Here is an 11405-nt window from a genome sequence, read left to right as displayed (position 1 = left end):
TTTGAGTGTGTGTGTGTGTCTTTGTGTGTGTGATTGTGTGTGTGTGTCTGTATGTGTTTGTGTGTGTGTATGCATGTGTGTGTATTTGTGTGTGTATCTTTGTGTGTGTATATGTGTGTGTGTGTGTGTGTATCTGTGTTTGTCCCCCACCACTGCTTGACAACCAGTGCCGGTGTTTTTACACCTCTGTAACTTAGCGGTTTGGCAAAAGAGACCAATAGAATGAGTACCTGGCTTAAAAAAATCCCCAAGTGCTGGAGATTGATCCATTTGAATAAAAATTCTTCGAGATGGTGCCCCAGCATGACCACAGTTTGTAAACAAGAAAAAAGAAAAAAATTCTCAATTCCTTTATCCTTTTTCTATGTTTCAGCGTAAAGTCTGTGGCCATGTTGGGGCACCACCAGTGAAAAAAATCTGCCCCATGTGAGATAATAATATTTGATTATAAAAATATATGGTTTTCTGACATGAGATGACAGGGAAAGTAGATCCAAGAAAGATGGGAATTGAAGAGGTCCATAGGGGAAAAAAATGGTTGAGAATGAATGACCTAGGGGTTCTCTTGCTGGCTCTTGATCAAGTGATGTACATAGGGACAGGTGACTATATTGGTGATGACATATGTTCATGCCAAGCGAGAGGATGGTGAGTGAGTGAGTACTGAGTGGTACTGCAGTGGTAGCAGCGGAGGCAGGAAAATGTTACCATCTGCTGTCTTTGAGGTAGTGGTGATGGTGGTGGTCCCCCCCCCCCCGTTAAGGAAAGTAAGTACTTTTTGACAGAGGAAGACTCGAGGAAGATGTGGGAGGAGGGAATGAGGACATGCTACATGTGTGTTTGTGTGTGTGTATGTATGTGTTTCTCTGTATGTGTATGTGCAAGTGTAGGTGTGTGAGGGTGGGAGGATGTGTGGGTGTAGAATCCTCCTCATCATTATTGCCATTGTTTTAACGTCCACTTCCTTCCTTCTCCTCCTAATACATGAGTGAAGGTGGGCCAACCAGGCCTGCTGTACAGTCATTCATAAAGCTACGTCTATCTTTCTAGCCTATACCATCTGTCCACAATCCTGTCATCTCTATTAATGGTATACGTTTCATATATGGCATGTATGGTATATATATGTATGTATATCTATCTACCTATCTCTCTCTCTCTCTCTCTCTCTCTCTCTCTCTCTCTCTCTCTATATATATATATATATATATATATATATATATATATATATATATATATATATATATATACACACACATATACATACACACACACATATACATACACACACATATTTATATATATATATATATATATATATGTATTTTTACATATATATATATATATAGGCGCAGGAGTGGCTGTGTGGTAAGTAGCTTGCTCACCAACCACATGGTTCCGGGTTCATTCCTATCGAGTGGCACCTTGAGCAAGTGTCTTCTACTATAGCCTCGGGCCGACCAAAGCCTTGTGAGTGGATTTGGTAGATGGAAACTGAAAGAAGCCCATCATATATGTGTATATATATATATATATATGTAGTGTCTGTGTTTGTCCCCCCCCCCCCCCAACATCAGTTGACAACCAATGCTGGTGTGTATATGTTCCCGTCACTTAGTGGTTCGGCAAAAGAGACTGATAGAGTAAGTACTAGGCTTCCAAAGAATAAGTGCTGGGGTCGATTTGCTCGACTAAAGGTGGTGCTCCAGCATGGCCACAGTCAAAATGACTGAAACAAGTAAAAGAGTGAGGTGTTGAATGTGTTGTCCTTCATTTTCAATAAAATAAGTTGACTCTTCTCCACATATTTTGAAATACATCTTGGAGAGTCTGACACAGTATGGACCATATGAAGGTTATGATTGCGTCTTTTAGCTCATTAACGGTTTCCGGGCAATTCTTATACACTGATACTTTACTTGCTCCCCAGAAAAAAATTAAAATGTCTGGTGGTGTTAAATCAGATGATCTTGGTGGCTAAAGTCCCTTCGAAATAATCTGTTCACTGAAAAACTCTTGAAGTAGCGCCATGGTGATGCACGAAATATGCGCTGTAGCTGCATCTTACTGAAAAATATGCATTATTAGTTTCACTTTCAGTGAGTTGGCCTACAAATGGATGGACAATATTTGAGCAAGATCTCTCGGTGCTGATGGGGGGGGGGTCTTCAAAAGATTCACTGCGGAGAGACTTTTTGAACACCCTGTAATATCCATATAGAAATGTGTATATATGTGCATGTGTTTGTGAATGTGAGTGTGTAGAGTTTGTTATATAAGGAAGTAGGTGGGTTGACTAAGTTAAAAGTCTGAATAAGTAAATATATTAGACACTCCAAAAATAGCGAAATAGCAGGATGTATTCAGCAATTGCATGCTCCCACTTTCTCTCTCTCTCTCTCTCTTTATCTCTCTCTGTCTTTTGTACGTTTCCCCACATACACACACATTCACATGCATACACAATCTGTCTTTTTAACTTTCATTCATACTCCCTGTTTTATTCACACACACACATACACACACACACATACACACACACACACACTCTCTAGCCATACCTTTGTGTCTACCTATCCATCTATTGATCTATCTAATTATCAGTCCGTCGGTCTGTCTGTCCGTCCGTCTGTGTGTCTGTTTACCAGTCTGTCTGTCTGTCCGTCTGTGTCTCCCTATCTATCTATCTATCTATCTATCTATCTATCTATCTATCTATCTATCTATCTATCTATCTATCAGTCTGTCTGTCTGTCTGTCTGTCTCTCTCTCTCTCTCTCTATCTATCTATCTATCTATCTATCTATCTATCTATCTATCTCTATCTGTCTGTCTATCTATCTGCCTGTCTGTCTGTCTGTCTGTCTGTCTGTCTATGTTTCTGTTTGTCTGTATCTGTCTATCTCTGTCTTTTTCACTCTCTATCTCTCTCTCTCTCTCTCTCTATATATATATATATATATATATATATATTTATATATATACACATTCATATATATATATGCGTATGTATGTATGTATGTATGTCTCTCTTTCTTACTAATTATAATCAGACCCACATGCTATACAAACAAACATACACACTCGGATACACACATACATACATAGGCAAAAAGAAATGATGCCATGTGTATATGTAAGGTATGTGTGGGTGTGTATATATATATATATATATATATATATATATATATATATATATATTATATATATATACATACATGCACACGTATATAACACTAAAGCATGATGTGTTCTTTGGATTCTATTAAATCTTCCAACCCATACTTATGATAGAAGACAGTCCAGCCATGACAATCCCAACATTATATAGAGTACTGGAAGACTGCACCAACTATTTTGTTTTCTTATTTCTTATTTAAAATCATAATGAGATTAGGTTGTTATTTTTAGCAAGCTGAGTTACCCCCATAGGTGTTTGCTTTTTGATTTGCCAGCAATAGCTAGGGTTACAAGCGAGCCCTAGTTCACCCGGCCGTCAGTAGGTCCCCTCACAGTCATGGACAACGGCGCTAACATTTTGGGGTATCTTCAACAGCTCACAGTACAAAGTTTAGCCCCTTTCATGGAATTAGAGTGTTATTATTCTGCCGAAAGTAGAAGTGGCAAGCTGTGATTTCATCCATTCTTATGTTCTGAGTTCAAATTCTGCCCAGGTTAATTTGGTCTTTCATCCTTTAAGGGATCAGATAGGTACCAGTCATACATTTGGGATCGATGTTATTGATTTACTCCTCTCCTAAAATTGCTGGCCTTGTGTCAAAATTTTAAACCAATATTTTGCCCAAAGTCAGCCTTGACAGTGATGACCCATGACTAAAGTTTCCAGGAGTGGGTGTGTGGTAAGTAGCTTGCTTATCAACCACATGGTTCCGGGTTCAGTCCCACTGCGTGACATCTTGGGCAAGTGTCCTCTACTATAGCCTCGGGCCAACCAAAGCCTTGTGAGTGGATTTGGTAGACAGAAACTGAAAGAAGCCCGTTGTATATATGTATATATGTATATGTGTGTATATGTTTGTGTGTCTGTGTTTGTCCCCTCAACATCGCTTGACAACCTATACTGGTGTGTTTACGTCCCTGTAACTTAGCAGTTCGGCAAAAGAGATCGATAGAATAAGTACTAGGCTTACAAAGAATAAGTCCTGGGGTCGATTTGCTTGACTAAAGGCGGTGCTCCATCATGGCCACAGTCAAATGACTAAAACAAGTAAAAGTGTAAAAGAGCCATGCCCATCCCATCTTTGTAAGGATATTGCAGACTGCTTTATCTTGTTTCCTTCTTTAAGACAGTAAGGTTTGATTTGAGGGAGATTTGGCTGCTCTTTCCAGCAAGTAAATCAGCCATGTACGGGACCCTTCCTTGGCACAAACAGATTTCATGTAAAGCAGACAAGTGTCTTCACATACTAATGACGCGAAATGAGTGACACCTGTGTGCCATCTCATAGCCTTGGGTGGAGAAATGAGTCACAGCCCCCCCCCCCTTCACACACATATACAGATAGACAAACATTCCTACATGTATACACATATAGATAGACACACACACACTGACTCATACACCATTCTTAAATAGATTTACACCCACACGAGGACCACATCCAGGAACATATATACACACAGTATGCATGGAAATAGCAATTATGTATTTCTGCATACGTGCATACAGACAAACACACACAAACACATACATACACACACACATGTACACATGTATGTACATATATATGTATATATATGTGTGTATGTGTATATGTATGTATGTATGTATGTATGTATGTATGTATATTCCTTTACTCTTTTACTTGTTTCAGTCATTTGACTGCGGCCATGCTGGGGCACTGCCTTTAGTCGAGCAAATCGACCCCAGGACTTATTCTTTGTAAGCCCAGTACTTATTTTATCTGTCTTTTTTGCCGAACCGCTAAGTTACAGGGGACGTAAACACACCAGCATCGGTTGTCAAGCGAAGTTGAGAGGGACAAACATGTATGTATAAATGTATATTCTCTTTCAGCTCAAGAGCTGTGGCCATGCTGGAGCACCACTAATTTATAGATAGATAAATAGATATATAGAGAGATAAATACACACACATATAATATAGATGTAGCTAGATGGTTGGATAGATAGAAAGATAGCTAGACAGAAAGGTATACATGTGTGTGTGTGTATATATATATATTATTTTATTATATGTATTTATTTTCTCTAAGTTAATAATTAACTCGGACAAAATAAATTGGTTAATAGATACCAGGGTAGCAAAGATCACAAAATGACTGTGGTGTAACTCCTGTTTATGAGGTAGAAACTCCCTGTTATTTTGGGTATTTGAGTATATATAAAAATTTGATAAATGGAGTAATACGCATATGCTATATATATATATATCTATCTATATATATATTATATGGATAGAGAGATAAATAGATAGATAGGAGTATTGTACATACATAAACCTATATAAGTGAATCCCATCCAGTCCCACACCCATACCCACACCTCTATTAATGAGCTTTTAACAACCACTGCCATGTTATTGCAGCCTTCCCTCCCATGGCTACCCCTCAGCACACCTTTGCTATTTTAGATTGCAAGGGGCCTGGCTTCAGTCGCCACCATCACTACATCTACCCACTGGCTACACACACACACACACACACACGAACACACACATACCTACATGCATACATACATACATGCATGCATACATACATACATACATACATACATACATATATACATACACACACAAGGCAGAATCTTTCTCCTCTCTAAGCTCTTACCAATTCTAGAGCCAGGAAAATGGAAGGAAGTGGGGCAATGGACGGATGTAGAGAGATGAAAGGAAGGGGTGAAGAGCGTTAAGGAGAGAGAGAGAGAGAGAGAGAGAGAGAGAGACAGAGACAGAGAGAGAGAGAGAGAGAGAGAGAGAGAGAGAGAAACAGACAGACAGAGAGAGAGAGAGAGAGAGAAAGAAATAGACAGACAGACAGAGATAGAGAGAGGGATATGAAATAAGGAATAAAGAAGATACAACACTTATACGTCTGTGTGTATAGTGGAGGTGCATAGATTAGTGGTTAGGGTGTTGGACTCATGGTCATAAGATTGTGGTTTCAATTCTTGGACTGGGCAACGCATTGTGTTCTTGAGCAAAACACTTCATTTCACGTTGTTCCAGTCCACTCAGCTGGCAAAAGTGAGTAACCCTTTAAGAGACTGGCGTTCTATCCAGAGATTTTCGAGCGAGATCGTTGCCAGTGCCCCTGGACTGGCTCATGTGCCAGATCTGGTCAGTTTGAGTTTAAAAGAGGAGCCATATTTGGGCTTGATATGGCCGTTTTAAATGCTAAAGGGTTAAAGTTTGATAATTTTCGCTCGGTCAGAAAGTAGGATTTGGAAGCTGGTATTTTTCAGTATAATAGCTGTCTATCACAAAATGAAAGTGAAAGTTATTAGAAGCTACAGCAATGAAGTTTTAAACAGAATGAAAGCAATTACATGCCATATTAAGAGAGCCTTTTGGTGATGTATATATGCTTACATACACACACTCATTTATATGATAGATGCAAGCACACATATATAAGTGTGTAAAGCATGTATGTGTGTGTGTGTGTGCGTATGTGAGTATGTATGTATGTATGTGTGTGTGTATGTATGTATGTGTCTGTGTGTATATATAAATATATATGTATATATGTATGCATGTATGTGTATGTGTGTATGTATGTATGTATTATGTATGTATTTATGCTTGTATGTATGTATATATATGTAATGTATGTATGTATGTGTTTGCAAAGGAAGGTCGGTGAGTTAATCATGGTTACAAACCTGGTCCCTAAAGATGTTATGCAGTCAGCCTCCTTTGTGAGGGAGGCTGCACACATCAAATGGTTTCATAAGCTCTTCCCTTAGAGATATACGAAGCCGACAGTCAGGTAGCTGTGTGGAATGTTTGGGGGCTTTAAGGATGGGTTTCAAATCCTGCTATCTCCACCACACACACACAGACACACACATGGATGTTTGATCTTTATCACTCTCATTACATGTTCTCAGATTCGCACTGTCCTCAAATTGTCACCCAAACACTCTGAAATGTTCGTATAGGAGGTTCCGGCATGAATGCCAAGCAATACAGCATGTCATTTCCAAATTTCTGGCGGAATGAATGCTGCTGCTTTTCTCACAGATGGTGCCCAACTGACCCTGCTATACTGTGTAGTTGACAAAATCAAAAACAAACAATGCACATGCATGAAATTAAAAGTATAAAATGGCGACAATTTACCCATTGCACTCTGTGTGTGTGTGTATATATATATATATATACAGATAGATAGATATGTACATATATATGTACATACATACATACATATCTATATCTATATATATATATCTTTATACGTACATACATACATGCTTACATACATATCTATACTCACACACATATATATCATCATTTAACGTCCATGTTCCATGCTAGCATGGGTGGGACAATATATATATAGACATAAAAGAACATACATATATATAGACATAAAGACATAAAAGAACATATGTATGTATATATGTATATACACACACATATACACATAACACATATAAAAAAATAATTAATGTACTGCATTGTACTACTACCTCTCTATAACACTCACACACACAGACTCACACACACACACACATTCAAACACACGCACGCTCACACACACATGCATACATATATATATATATATATATATATATATAAATGTAAACAAAATTCCTGAATTCTTCCGATCCTTTGGCTGCCCCCTCCCCCTCTTAGTTCGTATGTTCTTTCCCACCACACGCACACACACACACGCACACGCACTCACTTGTACAAGTTTTGGCAGGATTCAACAATGGAACTCTTGTGTTTTTGCCCAAGTGCCAACTTCCTGAATCTGAGGCTGTGATTCTATCTCCAGTCCAAGAACAGCAGAAACTACAGATTCTGCTTGTTGCTGAATATTTCTATGTAAAAACACTCCAACTATACTTATGCATGTACGTACGTACGTATATATGTATGTATGTATGTATGTATGTATGTATGTATGTATGTACAGTAATACCTCACTTTACGAGGAGCCACTGTAAGAGACTCCAGGTTTACAAGTTTTATTTTCTAATAGATATAAAAAGGTTAAACCGCCATTTTGTGTGTGTGGCAATGTCGCAACATGTGGCAACACTGGTTCTCATGTATCTACACAACTGCATATAGAAATCTACACGTCTGTCTACGAGGGCTTGTGAATGGGTGATCGCATCTACAAGTAATGCCGTGTATGAGTCTAGAGTGAGGGAAAGTGATTCAGAATACGATTATAATATTATAAATATTATAATAATAATATTTTTTACCATAAATAATCTCGACATTCTTTTTACATTATGTAAAATATTCTTTCCATTCTATTGTTGTTTTATTGCCATTTATTTATGGGAATTCTTTTACTCTTTTACTTGTTTCAGTCTTTTGACTGAGGCCATGCTGGAGCACCGCCTTTAGTCGAGCAAATCGACCCCAGGACTTATTCTTTGGAAGCCTAGTACTTATTCTATCGGTCTCTTTTGCCAAACCGCTAAGTTACAGGGACGTAAACACACCAGCATCGGTTGTCAAGCGATGTTGGGGAGGACAAACACAGACACACAAACACACATAAATATATATATATATACATATATACGACGGGCTTCTTTCAGTTTCTGTCTACCAAATCCACTCACAAGGCTTTGGTCGGCCCGAGGCTATAGTAGAAGACACTTGCCAAATGTGCCATGCAGTGGGAATGAACCCGGAACCATGTGGTTGGTAAGCAAGCTACTTACCACACAGCCACTCCTATGCCTTTAGAAGTAAAATATTTTTCTGGGAACTAATTATGATTTATAACATCACTACTATTGGAAATTATTGCTCTGTTTTATGAGTTTTCGCTTTATGAGTGGTCTCCAGGAACAAATTAGCTCGTAATTCGAGGCATAACTGTATTTAAGTATGTATGAGGGGTTGCAGAAAAGTTTCTGGTTTTGGATAAAAGAAAACACAGGAGGATCAGTTAATTATGATTTTATTGAACATATTCCCCTCTCAGATTCACACATTTATTGCAGTGGTCTTCCAGTTTTTTGAAGCCCTGTAAAAGAACTCGGAATGTTGGGCCTTCAAGGAGACTCTTTGCAATACCCTTAAAGCCAGGAACTTTTCAGCACCTACTCATGTGGATATATATATATACATATATATATATAAATATATATACATACATACACGCAAGAGGATGCTGAAAAGCTCCTGGCTTTGGGTAAAAGAAAATACAGGAGGATCAGTTAATTATGGTTTTATTCAACATATTCCCCTCTCAGATTCACACATTTATTGCAGTGGTCTTCCAGTTTTTTGAAGCCCTGTAAAAGAACTCAGAAGGTTGAGTCTCCAACCAGGCTTTTTGTGATACCCTTAAAGCCAGGAACTTTTCAGCAGCCCTTCGTATTCATGCGTGTATGTGTGTTCTTTTCTCTTTTTAATTATCAAATTCTTCCGAGGAAGGAGCCAGTTTCTACTAAATATACAAAACTCCATTGTTGGAACGTTGGTAACAAAAACAAGGTTAGATTTTAAACTGAGAAACACTTGCATATTTTTATTGTTCCCTTTACAGATTGCATTTGTAATGTGTGAGTCACTTGGCTGATATCTTTTCTGGAAAATCCAAGCTTATCATTTATGTATATATATGCATGTGTGTGTGTATGTGTGTGTGTATGTGTGTGTGTGTGTTCTCTTTTGTTTTTGAATATTTAATTCTTCCTCTGAAGGAGGTGCTGGTTTCTAACAAAGATACAAAGTTTCCTTGTTTGTGTAGAGATAACTTGCATATTTTTATTGTTCCACTTACAGATTGTATTCATAAGAGAGTCAGTTGGTTGATTTCTTTTTCTGAAAATCCATGCTTATCCAGATTGTCACATAGGCCATTAGCTAACAAATCCTTTTAATACTAAAACCCTTTTCACCTTTTAGTACTGAAACCCTCTATATCCAACCCAAATGTCCTACCTGTTTTGTCATCAAACCAGCCGAACCCAGCCTCTCACATCATATCTGTCCCAAATATTTCATCTGTTTTATGCTCAAACCAGCTACATCCTTATTTCTTTACTGCCTGCAAGGGTCTACACACAGAGGGGACAAACAAGGACAGACAAACGGATTAAGTCGATTATATCAACCCCAGTGCATAACCAGTACTTATTTAATCGACCCCGAAAGGATGAAAGGCAAAATCAACCTCGGGGGAATTTGAACTTAGAACGTAACAGCAGACGAAATACTGCTAGGCATTTCGCCCGGCATGCTAACATTTCTGCTAACTCGTCACCACACCAGCTAGATCCTGCCTCTCACACCTACCCTACAATATCATTCTAAAAATCAAACAATCACATCACTGAAATCTCAAAGCTATGAGATAATGCAGGATTAACTCAAAACAAAATGAATGAATAAGCATTACATTAAAAGCGAGTAATCTGAATGCTCAAGGGTTAAGCCTTCCTATGCTTCTCATGTTTGTCCCAACACAGGGTTCATTGTGGTACTGGTTCCTCTTACACCTAGTTTTACTTTCTCTCAGTTTTTCTGTGCCACATTGTTTATGCAAACAAGCAAGTATTTCTTGTTTCCTTTCTCTCCAGACTTCACACTTAACTCTATCTTAAATATCCATGTCTTACTATCCTTCAGCGTTGCACTTTGTACACAAGAAACATACAATATATCTTCATCGCCACTGTCACCGTCATCATCGTTGTCACCGTCATCATCATCGTCATCATCGTTGTTGCTTTGAATTAATCATGTGTTATCTCTTAGCATTTCGATAATGTGATTGGTTATTTTTACTACATTATAGGATAGGTGTCAAAGGCTGGATCTGGTTGATGTGAACATGAAACAGATGTGGGTCAAAAAACAGATTTTATATATAAAACAGGCATAAGAGTGGCTGTGTGGTAAGTAGCTTGCTTACCAACCACATGGTTCCGGGTTCAGTCCCACTGCGTGGCACCTTTGGCAAGTGTCTTCTACTATAGCCTCGGGCCGACCAAAGCCTTGTGAGTGGATTTGGTAGAGAGAAACTGAAAGAAGCCCGTCGTATATATGTGTGTGTCTGTGTGTGTGCTGGTGTGTCTGTGTTTGTACCCTCACCATTGCTTGACAACCCATGTTGGTGTGATTACGTCCCTGTAACTTAGCAGCTCGGCAAAAGGAGCCGATTTGTTCGACGAAAAGTGGTGCTTCAGCATGGCCGCACTAAAAAATGACTGACACAAGT

The sequence above is a fragment of the Octopus bimaculoides genome, chromosome 24 (assembly GCF_046866305.1).
Source record: "Octopus bimaculoides isolate indiv1 chromosome 24, ASM4686630v1, whole genome shotgun sequence".
Taxonomy (NCBI): Eukaryota; Metazoa; Mollusca; class Cephalopoda; order Octopoda; family Octopodidae; genus Octopus; species Octopus bimaculoides.
This window is presented reverse-complemented; position numbering follows the sequence as displayed.